The 17,855-nt window shown below is 53.0% G+C and overlaps 1 long non-coding RNA gene across 1 annotated transcript in view; it reads right to left on the reverse strand.

Moving 5' to 3' along the window:
- Positions 1 to 381: 381 nt before the first annotated feature.
- Positions 382 to 17,855, reverse strand: part of LOC129526050 (uncharacterized) — a 50,796-nt gene continuing 33,322 nt past the window's right edge. The window contains exons 2-3 of the long non-coding RNA XR_008670639.2: positions 4,443 to 4,825; positions 382 to 4,068 (exon numbers count right to left, since the gene is read on the reverse strand). This is a non-coding gene — a long non-coding RNA (uncharacterized lncRNA). The remainder of the gene's footprint in view (positions 4,069 to 4,442; positions 4,826 to 17,855) is intronic.

The following is a 17,855-nucleotide window of genomic DNA, read 5'->3' on the forward strand; positions in this document are numbered from 1 at the left end:
CTAGCATTACTCATCACATTGCCACGTGGGCACGAGCATCAGCCTCGTTTTCTAGATGAGCACACGTGCGTGGAGAAGCTAAGTAGCTTGCCTGAGGTCACACAGCAAATACGTGGCTGGGTGAGGCATGGAACCCAGGAATTCTGGCTACAGAGCCTGAGCTCGGACCTGCTACGTGCTACTTTCCCCACCGAACAGCAGATGCGCAGATGGATGGATGAGCACTGGGCTCATTTAGCGGGGATTCAGCACGTTAGGGCTGGTATGGTTCAGGTGGACACAGGGGTGTTATGTGCTTCCCCAAGGGACAGGGTGTCAGGAGGGGTGAGGAATGAGAGGGTGAAGATGGAGAAAAAAAGGGAAGCCCAGGGAAGATTTCCCCAGGCACACGAGCATCCCTCACTGCCCTGCGCTCAGCCTCTTGCCAACTGTCCAGGGCACCAGCCTTCTGTGGTCCCCTTGCATAGGACACAACCTTTAGGGCCATCCATGGTGGCCCTGTGGGCTGAGCTTCTGTATCCTTGCCAGCAGATGGGGTAAGTCAGTGATGCTCCAGGCAGTACCCCCTTGGGCAGGCTGCCCTGCTCCTTGCCAGCAGTGGTGGAGCATCTCCTGCCTGCTCCTCCACCCCCGTGGCTTGTCCTGGGTTCAGGGCCATGGGCTGTAATGTGGGTCTCTGCCCCCTCCACCCTTCCCTTTACTCAGCCCAGCCTACTCTGATCTCAGAAGCTAGTCACTGTCTCTACAGCCTGTGAAGCATTCCCTGTGTGTACACAGATCCTCACACAGCAAAGCCTCCAGCCTCCCTGCCTTTGCTCTCTGGCTGTTCCTCCTGCCTGGAATTCCCTGCCCTGGCCCCATCTGTGTTCCATTTATTGGCTGCTCAGCCACCAATATTCAGCTCAGGCATGGCCTCCGTAAAGCCTTGGGCCAGAAGCTTCTGACCTGTGAGCTCACTGCTGGCATCCTTGTTTCCGAGCCTCCTTCTGGCTCCAGGCCTCTCTGCTTGTCTTGCTCCCTGGACTGTGTGCACTTGGATCCCTGCTTGCCCTCCTGGCTCTCACCTGTGCCTTGTTCTGCCTTCGTGGACCGTGTGAACTGGGGTGTGAACTGAACCTGCCCAATGAACTCCAGTCCGACCCCCAGCTCCACTCTGGCTTTTGTGACCGGTCTGCCCCCTGCAGACTCAGGGCTGCACCATCCTTCTAGAAGCAACCATCTAATGGCCTGGTCTGATGGAAACGGGTAATGAGAATCCCAAAGAAAGCTCCTCTAGCATCTGCCTTCCATAAGAACGATTCAATTGCAGGCTCAAAACATAGAGGGAACCAGTGTTTTAGGCACAGAATGGGACCCAAACGTTAATTCCCACCCCCTTCCTCATACCATAGTGGGGTTTTTTCCATTAACTCTTTAACAGAACAGCTTAAACTAGAAGCAGAGTTGGATACTTTCTAAAACTATAGATCCAAAGTGAAGCTGGAACAGCATAGCATTTTCTAAATCAAACCAATACTTTCTTTAATGAGATGCTTTGCAGGAAATATGCAGAAATATTTCTCATTGTGACATTGAGACGAGTAACTAGAAATGGAATCTTTGGAGGGACTTATACCACATGGGGGCAAACTGAGCCCCAGATAAGAGTTTCTGGGGCAGATGCACTGGTGCATAAGAGACAGGGCAACTGAGCTTCAGCTGGTGCCATCCTTGAGGTAAGTTTGAAGAACTTTGTAAAACTGGAATTTCACAATTTCTCCATTGGACTGATTCTGCCACAAAGAGGGAGCTTTGTGGAAGCATTCATTCCTCTTTTGTCTCTCCAACCATCCTGTATGATTAGAGAGACACAGGGTTTGCAAAATTTCCTGCAAGTGATAGCCTGATGGTGGAGGCTCGGTGTCCAGGCAGGTTGCGACGAGGTGGAGGGACTAGCCTGTTCCCAGAACAGCCTCGCATCAACACAACACGAGGATCCAGACGTCGCCAAGTTAAGCTGGAGGGAGAAGAGCCCAGCCTGAGGCTCCCAGCCGGCTGTGTGTGAGAGGATCACAGAAGCAGGTGGAGGGAGGGCCAGGGAGCCCAGAACGACCGGCCAAACAGGAAAAGAAGAAGCCAGCTGTTTAAATGGCAATGACCTCAGGGCGAATTATTTTCTGGCAATTAACCATGGACTGGAGGCAGCTCAGAGGTGCAGCTGCCTGGCCTGTTTGTGCAAACCAGAGGATGTGAATTTGGAAGCCTCAAGCCATTCCTGTAACAAGATGTCATTGTCGGAAGGCTGAAGGTGACCTCTACCCCTCCTGGCCCCAGCCCAGGGCTCACACCCTGGGCTATCCAGCCGCAGCTATGGCGGAGGTTGGGACTCAGCCATTCCACTGGGAGCAGCTCTACAGTGAGGACAAGAGGATGAGCTCTGGCCAGTTTCTGATACTAACATACATTCCTGACCCGGGGGGCTGGGAGCAGAGAAGAGGACCAGGGCTGGGGTAAGGAGAGCTGTAGATGAGATGGAGTGAGGGTAAGTTGGAAGAGGCAGGGAGGGAGCAAACTGGATGCTGGGGAAGCAGGAGGTATTCTACAAGCACATCAAGGAAATGCAGCTGAGCAGTTGCACTTGCTCACACCTGTAAGCCCAGCAACTTGGAGCTGAGGCAGGAGAGCTGCTTGAGCCCAGGAGTTCGAGACCAGCCTGGACAATATAGCAAGACCTGTTTCTCAAAAAATAAAATAGGAAAAAAAGAGAAAATGTGGCTGAGGCCATCCAAAGCGCCAGCCCAAATGTTGGGGTCTAAGAGGAACACGTGTGTGTGTGTGTGTGTGTGTGTGTGTGTGTGTGTGTATTTGTGTGGTGGGGGGCGGGCCTGGAAGGAGAACAGAATTCCAGAACTACACGCCCAAGACAGGCGTCCACTGAGCTTCAAGCTGGGACTATTAAGAACTTAGTTGGAATGGGCTGAGTCAGGGCAGCACCCAGAGAGGGCAGCAGGGCCTGGCCAGCAGGCTGGGGGGATGGGGGTCAGGTGCCCCATGGGGAGACACAGAGCAGGGGACTCAGAGGATGCTCAGTGGATTCAGGTATAGGGAGGTGACCAATTGCCACTTCTTCCCAGCCCCCCCTGGAAAGCACTAGACATTCCCATGGCTGTCTTCTCACAGGCTTTGGACAGAGATGGTGCAGTCTGCAGATACCTGTGCACACAGGTGGACAGAAGGGACTGTGCAGGTGGTGAAGGTGGGATAAGAGCTGTGGCAAGGGCCCCAGGGCAGGACTAGTGGTGTGTCCCTAGCAGTGGTAATTCGTTCTAGGACAAAAGTGGCTATGGGGGGTAGGGAAGGCTACCAAGAACAAGAGTGAGGAGATACCAAGAACAGGGCAGCCTAAAGGTTAAGGAAAAGTCCTGAGGCCCAGAGAGGTCAGAGCCTCTGACCAAATCCAAACACAAATTCAAACCACCTGCACGGTCCTTTACCTTTTAATGCAGGCACCTGGTGTTCCTCGCTAGACTCCAAGCCTAGAACTGGGCCACAGTCCCGTTCTTCCTCTCCCCTTCTCACCCTGCGTTTTGCCCAGCAGAGCAGGAAAGCTGAGAATGTGCTGGAAATGCTTGTTGAGGCCAACGTGTCAGGCAGCCCATCAGTGCAGGATGGAGCCTCGGTTGCAGAGAACTGCAGGGAGGTGGTGTGGAAGCTCATTGGCTGTAAGAACTGCTCCGCTGCGACAGTGCTGCTAGAGGTGGTGGTGAACAGGTACACGCACTGCAGCCTGGAGAGGTGGATGTTGACGCAGAGTCTATGAGTCTCTTGTGCAGCCAGCTCAAGGCCGGCTCTTCAGGATGTTTGTGTCCTGCTTCCCAAAGAGCCTTCAGGCTTCAGAGGTCATCTTCTCCATTCCCCTGGCTCTACCACACAAGCCACCCTGGATGAGGAGAGGTTCATGCCAGAGAGGGGTCGGGATTCTCCAAGCCCTGGCTGCAGGAGAATTTTTGGAGCATGGGGGCTGTCATCTGACCAAAGATGAAAATACCGCATAACAGACGAGGCAAGGCCCACCGTGGGGCTGGGTGGCTGGTGGAGCAACAGAAAGGAACATGTGGGTGAGAAATGAGGGGAGGATGCAGTCCAGTTCCCGGGTCCAGGGACCCAGGTTCCCCCGAACTTCCCACCAGTCCCAGCTTCTTTAGAGGATGTGGCCCAGCCAAGGCTGTGGGGGTCTGGGGGCAGTGGGCCCAAGAATAACTCTTACTTATGTAGGTCTCTTCTCAAAGGAGCTTGGCCATGGTGATGGTGATGAGAATGTTCACCAGAGCCACATTTTTACAATCTTTATATAATGTGGTGACTCGTTTCCTAAGACCTGAAAATACTTCCTCCTTATCCTCGCACCTCGTCCCAGATAAAATGGCAATGCCAAAGTGGCAAAGCAGAAAGCAGTGACTTACCTGAGGCCCCAGAGCAAGCTGGGCAAGCTCCATGAAAACCAGCTTTTCAGCCTGAGCCCAGATATTATCTTTGATCCTGGACCCCATTGCCCTGGCTGACCAAGCCTCGGCATATTTGATGGAAGTGTTGCAATTCTGGCTCCCCTCATTTTCAGAAATTAGTTTCTAGGACTTCTTACTTTTTAATCCATCCCCTGATAAAGACCCAGTTAAGTCTGAACCATCCATCATGATCTTCATTTGGCTTAAGATATAAAAGTTTTCAGAGCCCACATTCAAAACTCTAAAAATATCTTCCTCTTTTGATCTAGGTGGCATCTGTCCTGGTCATCGGCCTCGGGTCCAGATGGCCTGAATTATCTGTCTCTCTCATGCAGTCTTTGCTGAAAGAGAAGGTCTGGTGTAAATAATTTAAACCCCATTCCCTTCCCCTCTCTGCAGATTTCTGATGCCAAGCTGATCATCATCTCAGCACCAGCAAAGACTTGCTATTCCCGTCCCTGACGAGCATTTCCTTCTTGAGAAAGTGATTTTGGGGGGCTGCAGATGTACTTGGAGGAAGGTTTGGGCCGGGACAGATGACGTGCCCATGTGGGAGCTGGACGGCCCCTCTCTGGGTAGCTCCCTGGGAACTCCCATGTCTGCCTCCCGCTGCCTCCTGATCCAAGGTGGATGCACTTCATTCGAGGCCTGGTCTTCCATCCTTCCCTCTCCTCTTCGGGGACCACTTTGTCTAGTGCTAGACTCATTGTGCTTCCCCCTTGGGGCTTCCTTCAGCCCTCAGCTGATTCAAGATTTCAAAAGGAAGTTGGACATGGAGAGGAAAAAAGAAATGAAACCAGGAAGGAACCGCCAAGAAACACACAACGCGTTTATGCTGCCTTAACTACACGCTGGACTCTAAATGGGTTTAAAAATTCCTACTTGTGTTAGCCCAAGAAAGGTTCTGCAGCCATCTTTTTGGTTAAACAATCAAATGCTCAATAATTCTGGGGCTGGTGGGCCAGGATATGGGTTACTCAGATCTTCTGCTTCACCCCATGCTCGGTCCCTGAGCCAGTTCTGTCATTGGTTCTTTCAGACCAGGGCAGGAAAAGTCAAGAAAGCAAAAGCAGATTCTAGGCCGTGGGGTTTGCTGTTTGCTAGCCCCCTGGCAGAGATGCCTGTCCTTGCAGTCCTGAACTGGTGGCCAAGTGTGCATGCACGCACGTGCAGGTGTGTGCATGTGCAGGTGTGCATGCATGTATGTGCGCACACACATTCATGCTTGTACATGTTTGTGTACATGCACACTTTTTTCTGCTTTCAATTTCAAGCTGTTGCCTCCCTGATGTGTCTGTTTAGTGACTTGAGCCAGAAAGATCCCCGGTTCTATGTGGGATGAGAATGAACACAGGCAGGTCTCCACAGAAGTGAGTAAAGTAGAGCTGAGAAGAAGGACATTGTCTCATGCCAGCCTGTCCAATAGCCACTTTGCCCCAGCCCTGCCTCAAGCCCCGGAGAGATGACAAGGCTCTGTTTGTTGACTCCTTGAAGCTCAGAAAGGTGGGTCAAGAGGTGCCCATCAAGCGTTTAGGCAAGCACAGGACCCTGATCTTTACTAAGTCTCCACATCTCTCTTGCACAGCCCTGGGCTCAGGGCTTGGTCCCCTCTGGGCAGGCCATCCAGACTAAGTGACAGTCAGATTGTGTGTGGGGAGGCTAGAGACATCCATTCTTCATGGGTCAGCCTGAATGGCTGGACAGATCTTGCAAATGGATTGTGTAAGACAGAGTGTGGAAGAGGAGGCTGTGATCAGTGGCTTGGAGAGCAGAGTGTGGTCAGGTGCTAAACCTAAGGCTTTTCTGGGAAGAGCTCTTAAGATTAGACTGTTCTCCCAAAAAGCCAATAATTCTGAGTGTCTCCATTAATGCCTAGGTAGCCCATACTCTCACCCAGCCAGTGCCCTTCAGCCTGGAACCTTTGGATGGAGGATTGGACCTTGTGACCTTCAAGTTCCCTTCCAAACCAAATATGCTTTAACCCAGGTATGCTGTTCTTTTCTTATATAATGGGAGCAAGGAGGCACTGGGATGCCCAAGGCGTCTAGGGTCTCACCATGACACCCCTGGTCTCCTGCCCTAGTGGTCTGGGCTGGGTCCTGCACAGAGCCCTCTCTTGTAATCAGCCAGATCTCCAAGAGCCACGGCTCCACACAGACCTACCCATAGATGGACGGCAGGGTGTGCCCTGCACACATTCATCCCTGCCCCGCTCAGCTTCCTGTCCCTCTGCCTTCCTTCAGCCTTGGCCCCCAGGAGAAGCAGACTCTTGGAGGCAATTCCAACAGACTGCAATTCCCAGTCCAGCTCCGGCCCTTACTTCCTGCACGTCTCAGCCTGGCCTCCTCATCTGTAAAGCAGGGGTGAATACTACCTCTTTGGATGCAGTGGAGTGTGGTGGGTCATGGTGAGTCAGAGCATGGGCTTGGAGCTAGACCACATGCCACTCACCAGCAATGTGTATCGCACATTTGAAAACTTCACATTTTCCTGCTGCCTCCACATCCCCAGACACAGGTTGTGTGCACCTGCCTGGGTGACCCAGTGCACTATTGTCACGGGGCTGGCCGTGCCACAAGTTCCCCTGACTGTGACCTAGTAACATTCAAATGCACTGGTGGAATTCCCTCGTGTCTGCTTTTGGTGTGCTTCACTCTGATCCCCGATAAAAAAGCCTCACCCGCTCTCTGCCCCCCACCTGCTTGGTGGAGCCTGGGCCTTGGGTGCTCCTCCCATGCGACCCCTCCCAGCAGAGTGTGCAGTGACTCTGTGGGGCCTGTGAGTCTGGGAACATCTGTTGTCCTGCGCCTCTCCTGTGCCCCCTCTTGCGGCTGCCCCCGATTGACCATTGCCTAAAATAATCACACACACAGTATGGTTCTGGACAAATCACTTCCCTGCCCCTGCCCTCCGTTTCCTCCCCTGTCAATGCACATAGTAAGAATAAGCTGCTCTTTGGGGCACAGAGAGGACCGAGTTGACATGTGTGAGTGTTGAGAATGGTGCTTGGCAGAGAGTTCAGATTACCGGGACTTTGCAGGTTGCTATAGTAAGGACAGAGGTAGGTGGCTTTCGGTGAACAGTGGCCATTTGTGTTCTAATCAGGCCCCAGGAGGAATGCAGGGGGCTGTTGCCCCATGCTGCAGGGACTACTGGCCTTTAAGGGCTCCTCAGAACCAAGGATCTGGGTCAGAAGGAAGGCTCCAGGTGAGGGCTGCTGCCTTCCCTCTTGTGCTGTCCAGAGGTGAGTCCTGTCCTCCCTCAACAAGATGACCTGGTGGAAGGAAGGAGGCAGCGGAGACCACGCGGCTTGGCCGCCTGCCTGTGGGCAGACCTCCAGGTGTGAGGGGCAGAAGCTTGGCCTGAAGCCTGAGGCCAAGCTGAAGGCCAAGCCTGCTGAGGGGCACGGAGACAGACAGGACACAGTGGGCTCGCCAACACTGCAGAGGAAAGGGGTTCTCTCTCTGGGCCCAACAGCACTGGTCCCGCAAGCCTCAGGCCCCCTAAGGGCTGGTCGGTGCTGCACAGAGAGAGTGTCTCCACCCCAGGCCATGGTACATGCCCGGTTCACTGTCCCGCCACATGCCTCCATCCAGCTACGTTGGTCAGGTCTAGGATGTGCCACTCGGCTCTCGGGGACCTCAGCTGAGCGACCGCATTGCCCAGGATGCTGGAAATCCTCACGATAGGCCCCAGGCCGGAGGGCTGGGTGGGGGTATGGCTGGCCTCTGGCACACCAGTCCCCAGTGCTGGAAAAGAGCTCAAAGCCCATGCCCTGGGGCCTTCACCCTGCAGGCCTATCACATCCACTCTCCCAGCGCCCTGGCTGTAGGCTCTCCCTCTCTTCCAAACGGGAGGGCCGTCCTGCAGGCCGGTACACAGGCGCTTCATATCCACAGCTGGAAACTAGGTCGCTGCTGGTGAGAGGCAGCAGGGGACGGTCCACGGGCTTTCGCAGCACCTTTCCTCTGCCACTGGCTCCGTGGGTCACTGTGCAAAAGCAGAGGCTGCAAAGTCTGTGGTGGAACCCGGGAAGCCGGAGAAGGAACACGGGGGCCTTTGAGGCTTCTTCCCGCTGCCCGATTCCTTTCAGGCTCGGCCTGATTTCTCTTTGAGACTTGGGCTGGTTCTGCCCCTCACACTTCCTTGCTGGTCTGGACATTTTTCAGCCTCATCTGTCCTCTTCTTCTCTTCCCACACACTAGGCTTTGACCCTTGGGAGGGGCTGTGGGGTGAAGAGAGGCCCCAGGCAGCAGGGAGCTTGCCTCTGCCAAAAGGGCATGGAAGTTAGGGAGTTGGGGTCTGCCTGAGTCCTGAGCTGGGCTCCAGGCCTCTGGTCCTGCACATTCCACCCCAGCCTCCCCTCCTGACACTGGGCAGCTGCGGAGCTTCCCAGGAAGAAGGCTGTCAAGGAGGCTCTGGTGCCTGTAACACCAGCCATGCACCAGGCTCTCTCCAAACACTCAGATCAGTGGGATCTGATCAGGCCTCTAGATCTAACCTCCAGGTGGGCATGTTAGACAACATCACGGGGGTGTCATCAGAAAATCCAGACTGGGAGAAACATGATAGGACAAATGACCTGGTTCCTCAGCACATACATTGCAAGAGGAGAAAAAAGGAGAGAGAGAGATTGATGGTGGAACTTAGAGGCTAAAGGAGACTTAGGAGACCAATTAACTGATTTTAACACATGGACGTAATTTAGATTCCGACCCCAAAAACTTTTTTAAAAAGAACAGTTTATGGGTCAGTTGGGGCGAGCTGAAACTGCCTGGTTATTTCGTGATATTAAGGAATCAACTGTTAATAGTTTTTAGGTATGATAATGGTAATGTTACTATGTTTTCTAAAAGAGGATCCTTAAGTTTTAGAGGTACATACTGAAATATTTGTTTTTTAAATGTTTTAAAAAGTTTGTTGCTCTTTCAGAAATATGCTGACATATTGACAGATGATTTGATATCTGGGATTGCTTCAAAACCATCCTGGGGTGGGGAGAGGGAGGGATGGAGGGGAGGGTGCAGGCCAGCGAATGGAGATGGACTATGAAGTGGTAACTGTTGAGCCCTGGGTGATGGGAAGATGGAGGTTCATTAAAGCACTTTTTAAAATTTTTGCATATCTTTGAAAATTGCCATGATAAAATCTGGAAGGAGCAGGAAGGGAAACAGGAAGAGAAAGGATGAAAGAGAGGGAGAGGAGGACGAGGGGAAAAAAGAGGAGGAGGAGGAGGAGGAAGAGAAGGCAGAGGAAAAGGGAGAAGGAGGAGAGGAAGGGGAAGGGAAGGGAGAAGGGGAAGGAGAGGAGGGAGAAGAAGGAAGGGGCAGAGGAGGAGGAGAGGGAGGAGGAGAGACAGATGAGAGGGAGTTACTACTGCAGCTGCCGAGGCTGGCCTCCTGGCCTGTGTCCTAAGATCCTGGAGAACACCAGGCTGGCGAGCAGCCACCCCCTCTCTGGCTGTCCCATGGCCTCAGCTGCTTCCCACTCCAGGACTGGAGCCCTTCTTCCTTGCTGGGGACCTCACTGGGAAATAGGGTGGTAGTGCAGGGTCCCCCTCCCTGCAGAGCATGGAGAGGCAGCCCTTCTGCTCCTAGAAGATGGTGCTGTTGCCCAGGAAGCCGGTCACCATGACGAGAGTACCTGCTCAGATGAGGATGCAGGCGGAGGCGGTGAAGGTGCTGGAGGCCAGGATGCTGAGGTAGCTGCTCCTCTCCACCAGGGTCCAGATGCCCATGGCCAGGACAGCTGCCCCCCTGACCTGCAGGAGACCACCAGGTTGGAGCAGGGGGTGGCGGGGGCCTCAGAAGCTGCCATTCCTTGAGTGCCCGCTGGGTACCAGGCACTTCTCGTGCATTGTCTTATTCAATTCAGGCCTCCTAAGAGCCTGTGAGAACAGTGTGGTGGCCTAGCTTTACAGATGAGGAAACGGAGGCTGAGAGAGGTTTGCAGGTTTGTCCAAGGTCACACATGTAAGCGAGCTGCAGATTTTGAATCTGGGTCTGACTTCTGATTCTGCGCATCTTACTATGGTTCCTACTGCATATGAGGCGGGGAGAAATGACTTCAGTTTTGGGGATGACTAATATACCTGAGTCCCTTCGCCTCCCCTCCCCTCAGAGCGCTCCCTCCCTCTGTCCACGTTTCCCTGATGGATGTGGAGGTGCCATTTTGAGCACCGCCCCTTGTTCAATCCTTATATTTGCCCATTGGGGAAGCACGGCTGGGCCCCTTATCCCTCCCTGTTCTACAGAGGAAGGAACTGAGGCCCATGGAGGAGAGGTAAATGGCCCGAGTTAGGGGCAGGGCCAGGATCAGGACTCAGAGCCCAGGGCCTGCTCGCTCAGTCTCGCTGCCTCCATGATGGAAGGGCCAATGTGCTGGACAAGTTGGAGCTCCCTGGGACCACAGGAGGAGGGAGGAGAGCCTTCTTTGCTGTCTGATTCCCTTTCAGTCGTGAGAGGGGGCAGGGACGGGACACTGCTGATTTGCAGGTCTGGGGGATGCCTTCTTGGAAATAGAGTACCTGGGAAATGTAGCTGGGGTGGTGGGGCTTGACTGTTCTTTCCTGCCATGAAGCTGAGGAGCCCTTTAGTGACTGTTATCCTCAGCAGAGCATAGTGGGTGGGTGCAAGTGTCCTCAAGGTGCCAGATGGGGGCTGTTTGGAGTGTTTTCCCAGGATTTGGGTCCTCTGGGACCTCTGACCATCTCTGTCATTTGCTCCTGGGAAGGTGGACTTCTGTCTCCCAGTCTCTCTGCCCACCATTTAGGGACGGGTCCATTTCCTCTGATGGTCAGTGTCTGTGGGAGTGGGACCCAGCCATGAATTTTTTATGAAGTTCCTGGGTGATCCCAGCTGAGAACCACTGCCCGGAATTAACGAATGGGGTCCAGGTGTCCTGCCCTCCTCTTCCCAGTTGGTGGCGCTGTGCTGAGCCTCGCGGAACACAGCGGCTTCCTGGTCGCTCAGTCCCAGGAGGGGCCCTTTGAAGCTCCAGGTTCCCTCCCCTGGGAGGGGTTGCCTGGAGGGCTACTGAGATTTGTTCAGGACCTGAACCCCATCCTTTCCCTCTGTCTGTTTGTTAGGGTGTTTGCTTTCGCAGAAGCTTTAAGGTAGAAAGTGGGGTAATCCTGAGGAACAGAATTTTCATCTAAAGGGGCAAAAATCAGATTATGCAAGAAATGAAAAAACCGTGGCTCCCAGGGGAGTTGGAGGCTATGAGAAATGCAGCCCCGGAGAGGAGCAGTGTGGATCCAGCCGACGGAGGTCTGCTCTCTGCCAGGGCACCTGCCGGCCACACAAATGGGGCTGGGATCTTGCAAAGCTTGCAAAGTGACGCCGGATCCTGGGCCACGGGGCGTGGTCTGGAAGGGGTCTGGAGGGACACACTTCCCTGATTCAGGTCTAGAGAACAACAAATCCACATGCATTGCTGTCCAGAAGAAATCAGGAGATGAGTCTGGGTCAACAGGGCCTGGTTATACTTAGCCAGGGGTCTGCAGGAGCCAGAGTGCTGCAAGTCCTCCGGGAAGCTCCTGCCGGGAACGTGGTCAGCTCTTTAGAAAGCAAGCTTTCCTCTGAGCAAGGGAAGGAAAACTGCTCACTGTTGGAATGGGTCACCAGAGGGTGCCACGGGAGGGCGGAAGTCAGCAGGTCTGCGTGCCAGTCCTGGCTGTGCCCTTGACTGGGTATGTGACTGTGGACAGACAGTTGGCCTCTCAAAGCCTCAGTTTCTTCATCTGCAAATTGGGGGCACTGGATGGGAATATCTCTGAGGTCTCTTCCACATGGTTAAACTGTCCCTGTTAGTATTGGGCAACAGTGTTCTGCCAAGACACCACCAGCAAGATGCTTCTGGACCAGCGGCTCATGGCTGTCACTCAAACCACTTGGAAACTGCCCAGTTCAACAGAAAGCAGTGGAAGACTGGTGGGGCAGGGAGAGCGCTGACCCCAGTGAGCGGTTTTAACAACCATTGGCGTAGAGTTGATTCAACAGTATTTGGCTCTTTGTAGAAACTGGGCTGGTTTTCTGTGGAGTATTAACTGCATTTCTCAAAACCATAGCCTGTGGCCGATTAGCCAGCAAACCCTGCGTAGGGTGAAGTCAGGCAATGAGGACGTGAGCAGACCAGTAAGGGCAGAGCAGGTCACCCATGCTGTGTAATTTTAGGAACTTCCCATTTATAGGAGAGAAACATTGCCAAAGTGTGGCTCACGTCATCATGGGAAGAAGCGTTAGCTTGAACTGCCACACATGCCTGGGGCTGGATAGAAATAAGGCAGCAGGCCTGAAGGAAAGCAGGCAGTGGCGTAACAGTAAATGTAGGATTTTTCTTTGTCCTGCTAGCTAGGGCTTCTGTGTTGAGAGCTGGGGGGAGGATGGGGTGGGGCAGGAGCCAGGACCATGGGACGCCCAGTAAAGAAGGATCCCCCGGGCAGGGGAGTTCTCTACCTTCAGTGCTGGGGTTGGGTGGGGGGAGCCCATGGCATGGGAGGCAGAAATGCACTGGCTGACAGTATAGTTCATTTGTTTGATGTTTGCTACTAGGAGCCAAGCATCATGCTGGACTGAAAAGGTTTTTGGCCTGGACAGGAGTTCCCCCACTGGGAACCACACACATCATCCGTGTCTCTCCTTCCAGGTCGTTCTGGTCAATGGCACCATCACCCACCCACCCTAGACCAGACTAGACACCTCAGGGTCATTATTGACTCCTTCCTCTCCTCTCAATGACAGCCAGGTCCCCTCTGCTCTCAAACCTGTCTCCATCTCCCCACCGTCAGCTCCCAGCTCCTGCTCTACCTGCAGGCTGGCATGCTGTGCCCCAAGGCACCCCCTGCTGAGCAATCCCCATGGGCTCCAACAGCCAGAGCCCCAAGCCCAGACTCTTTTGCATGGCCTCAGGGCTCTTACGTGTCTGGCCTTAACTATTTTTGGCTTTATCTTCTGCTACTTTCCTTCCTCCGTACCTGGGCTTTAATCACCATGAACAAAGTAGTTGCTTTTCTTGTAAACATTGTAGATACCCATTAACTATGGCAGCAATAGTAGAGTGGTAAAGAGGGTGAACTCTGGGGTGAAGTGCCGGTGTCTGAGTCCAAGCCCCTCTGTTTACGGCTGTGTGGATTTGGATAGGTTACCAAACTCTGGGCCTCTGAGAGGCTCTCTCCTGTCCCTTCCCAACCTGCTCACATTGTTCTCTTTGCCGTTCCTTTTCCACTGAATTCCCACTCACCCATGACACCCCATCTCCAGTGCGGCACCTGCTCTGACTGTGCTGGGCAGGTGAGCTTGTCCCTCTCGTGCACACCTGTGGCACTGCTCCCCTCACAGCAGCCCTCGGCCCGGGGGTGGGAGACTCCCCCGACTCCCCTCAGAACCCCGGGCCCAGCAAACCACCTGGCACCCGGCAGCCGCCCACGAGTGTGGGACTCCACGAACGGGGCTTTGTAGGGGGCTTTGGAAATAGCGGCATCTGCTCCCCTCACCCGTCTGTCTGCTGAGCTCCTGAGGCAACAACGAGTATCCCCCTTCCCTGTTTTATGGCCATTTTTATTTTTGGAGGGGCAGTCTGCAAAGCGCCAGCAGTCCCCGAGGGCAATGGACTTTCCTCCAGGTCATTAGGAAGAAGCCCCTGGAAAGGATCTTCATGCCAGACCAACGCTTGGCTATTCTCGTTCTTTCTTTCAACCCACACCCACTGTGCACTTGCTATGAGGACGCCAGGCTCTCAGGCCATAGTGGGGTCCACACCTGTCACTGCCCCTGCCCTCATGTCGCAGGCCAGTGACTGGATGGGAAGGCCCAGCAATCACCAGGGTGATTTCCATTAGAAAGAGAGGAGAATGGGCCTAATTTCAGGGAGGGGGGCTGGCAAACACAGCCTGGGGGCTCAGGAGAGGACTGGGAGGCCACGTCTGAGCAAGGCTCGGTTGCTTTTAAAGAATGGTACCCCGTTCCCACATCAGAAGAGTCAGCTGAACCCCGGGCTGCAGTCCCAATAGTGCACTGCTGAGCCTGGCGCTCACATGCAGGGTAGGTGGCACCTCAGTGCCACACCCGAGCCTCTGAGCTCTCCAGGAGGGCATAGGCAAGCATGTATCAGGCACCACTGCTCACCCTGCTTGTGAGTGACCTTTTTCTGAGCACCAGGCAAGCATTTCTCCCCGGCTCTGTCCATGCTGCCGTTGCCTTGGTTTGACTGAATCTTCAAGGACAGGCTTGTCATGCTAAGGGCCATTTTCCACTTTGAGGCATTCTTTTCTTGGTTCTCTGATTTTAAAGAGCACTTGATAAAATAAATCAGAGCACTGCTTCCCCCTCTGTCTTCCCCAATCCCATCTACCCTTATAACAAGAGCAGAATCTCATGGGACATACCGAGGGGCGGAGCTGGAAAGGAACATAAAATCACCTTCCAAACCCAGCTCAGTATCCAAGGGAAACCTTCCTTGGAGCTGTCTCTCCCCACTCCTCAGCAAACCATTCTGTCCTCTGTACCAGCTCCATGTCTTGCCCATGTTTTTGTAGTTATACTCATCACTGCCTATTTGTTTTATTTGCTACCTTGTGTGTCCTCTTTTAGCCTCTTGATTAAACCTTATTCATCTTGGTATCTCCAATAGAGTCCTACATGTGGGAGGGAAGAAAGAAGGAAGGAAGGAAGGGAGGGAGGGAGGAAGGGAGGAGGGAATTGAGTTCAACCCCTTTTATATTCTGGAGGGAGAAACTAAGGCCCAGAGAAAAGTGACTTTTCCACAGTCACACAACTAGCCAGGGGAAGCATGGAGTCTAGAACTCAAGAATCCTAATGCTCAGTTTAGTGTCCGTTTTACTAATTGGGCTGCTGACCCACACGAAGTTGCTTGGCCCAGGAAGCAAGTTGTGTGGTGCCTGGGCTACAGCAGATCTAGAGTCCCTGAGCCGCAGAAGGGCAGCTAGAAGGGGTGACCACAGCTTCATCCTGACTTGTCTCACTCACCATGGCCCTGAGCAGACCAAATGCACATCCCTCTTGATATGGTTTGGCTGTGTCCCCACCCAAATCTCATCTTGAATTGTAGTTCCCATAATCCCCACATGTCGTGGGTGGGACCTGCTGGGAGGTAATTGAATCATGGGGGCGGGTCCCCCATGCTGTTCTCATGAGTGAGTTCTCATGAGATCTGATGGCTGATGGTTTTGTAAGGGGCTTTCCCCCCTTTGCTTGGCACTTCTCTCTCTCCTGCCACCTTGTTTGCTTCCTCTTCCACCATGATTGTAAGTTTCCTGAGGCCTCACCAGCCATGCTGAACCATGAGTCAGTTAAACCTCTTTCCTTTATAAATAACCCAGTCTTGTGTATTTCTTCATAGCAGCATGAGAATGGACTAATACACCCCTCAACCATGGCCCTGTCCCCCAGCAGATCCTGACAGCCAACAGGGGTAGAGGTGCCCCGAAAGCCGTGGGGAGTCCCATGCCATTCAGCATCTCAAGAAGCGGTGCAGCAGAGAAACCAGCTACCAGGTCCCTCACCTGTTTTTCCTCAGATGGCAAGCCCAGGAAGGGGGCAGAGGCCACGTTCAGTGGGGTGATGCTGTCCGAGGTGAAGGGCTTTCTAGCTCTGGCAAAGAGGTGAGCAGAAGGCCCCACCAGGGCCTCCCTAGATCCTGAAGTGATGCTCCCAAGCCACCTCATTCCCCTGCCAGGCTCGGTCCTCCATCTTCTCTGCCACCTGTCTTGGTCCCATGCCTCCTTTAAGGGCTCCCAAGCTTCCCTGTAGGCTGAGCCCTCCTGGCGGCCTGGGAAGGAGCAAGGTCTCTGCTTCAGGAGCAGAGGCAGCCTCTCCAGTCACGGAGTGCTTCCCATTGCCTTGCAGAGCTCCTGGGAGGCTTGAAAAGTTTTGATTATGAACACAGCCAAGCAGCTAATTAAAATAATAAATTAGAGAAAAACATTGCAGGGGTAATGGTAGCTGCAGGGAGCCGTGGAGGAAAAGGGAGGGGAAAGAAACACATCTTCTAGGTGGCTGCCTAGGAAAGCCTGGGCCACATTTTCTTTTTAGGGCCATGAAAGAGGCATGAAAGTGTGGCATTTTGGTTCCTCCTCTGCTCAGCAGGATCATCCCATAATGATTATGGCTTAACTGAAACCCTAGGTGGGGTGGGGCGGTGGGAGTCAGAGATAGGGTGACAGGGAAGAATTGCCACCTGAATCCTGCTTCATGTTTTGCAAACTTTGGAATGTGACCCATTTGGGTGATAAAATAAATTTAGTGGGTTGTAACCTGCACTAAAAAATGTGAGCTAAAATAGTAGAGAAAATATCAGCATGCATCTGTATTAGGATTTTCTAGATGGGCAGAACTAATAGGATCTACGAATATATGAAAGGGTGTTTATTAAGGAGAATCGACTCACAGGATCACAAGGTAAAGTCCCACAATAGGTTGTCTGCAAGTTGAGGAGCAAGGAAGCCAGTGGTGGATCAGTCCAAGTCCCAAAACCTCAAAAGTAGGGAAGCCGACAGTGCAGCCTTCAGGCTGTGTCCAAAGGCCCCAAAGCCCCTGGCAAACTACTGGTGTAAGTCCAAGTGTCCAAAAGCTGAAGAACTTGGAGTCTCATGTTTGAGGGCAGGAAGCATCCAGCATGGAAGAAAGATGAAGGCCAGAAGACTCAGCAAGTCAAGTCCTTCCATGTTCTTCTGCCTGTTTTATTCTAGCCACGCTGGCTGCTGATTAGATGGTGCCCACCCACATTGAGGGTGGGTCTGCCTGCCCCAGTCCACTGACTCAAATGTTAATCTCCTTTGGCAACACCCTCACAGACGCACCCAGGAAAAATACTTCGCATCCTTCAATCCAATCAAGTTGACACTCAGTCTTAACCATCACAGCATCATATACTGTAAGGGTAAGTTTAGTTTTCTGAATGTTTCATGTGAGCATTTCTTATGCTTCCATGCATATCATGAGTCACCATCAGAAAAGTCTCAAAGTCAGCACTATGGACAGAGAAAGTCATTAAAGAGACCAGGCATGCCCATCAGTCTAATCATAATAGTTATGCATAATAGCTAAGCACCGAGTATGTGGCACAAATTGTGCTATTTTTCTAAATAGTAACCTCTAATTCTTACAGGTATTGGTATTCTCATGTAGCATATGAAAAAACTGAGGCTCAGTGAGATTAAGTGATTTGCCTAATGTCTTAGTTCAAGCTGCTGTAACAAAATGCCACAGTCTGGGTGGCTTAAACACCAGAAATTAATTGTCTCACAGTTCTGCAGGCTGGGAAGTCCAAGATCAAGGTGATCCGTTCTGGGTGGGGCTCTCTTCCTGGCTGGGCAATGGCCGCCTTCTTGCAGTGTTCTCACCTGGTGCTTGT

Source organism: Gorilla gorilla, chromosome 10, assembly GCF_029281585.2.
Source record: "Gorilla gorilla gorilla isolate KB3781 chromosome 10, NHGRI_mGorGor1-v2.1_pri, whole genome shotgun sequence".
In the NCBI taxonomy this organism is placed as follows: Eukaryota; Metazoa; Chordata; class Mammalia; order Primates; family Hominidae; genus Gorilla; species Gorilla gorilla.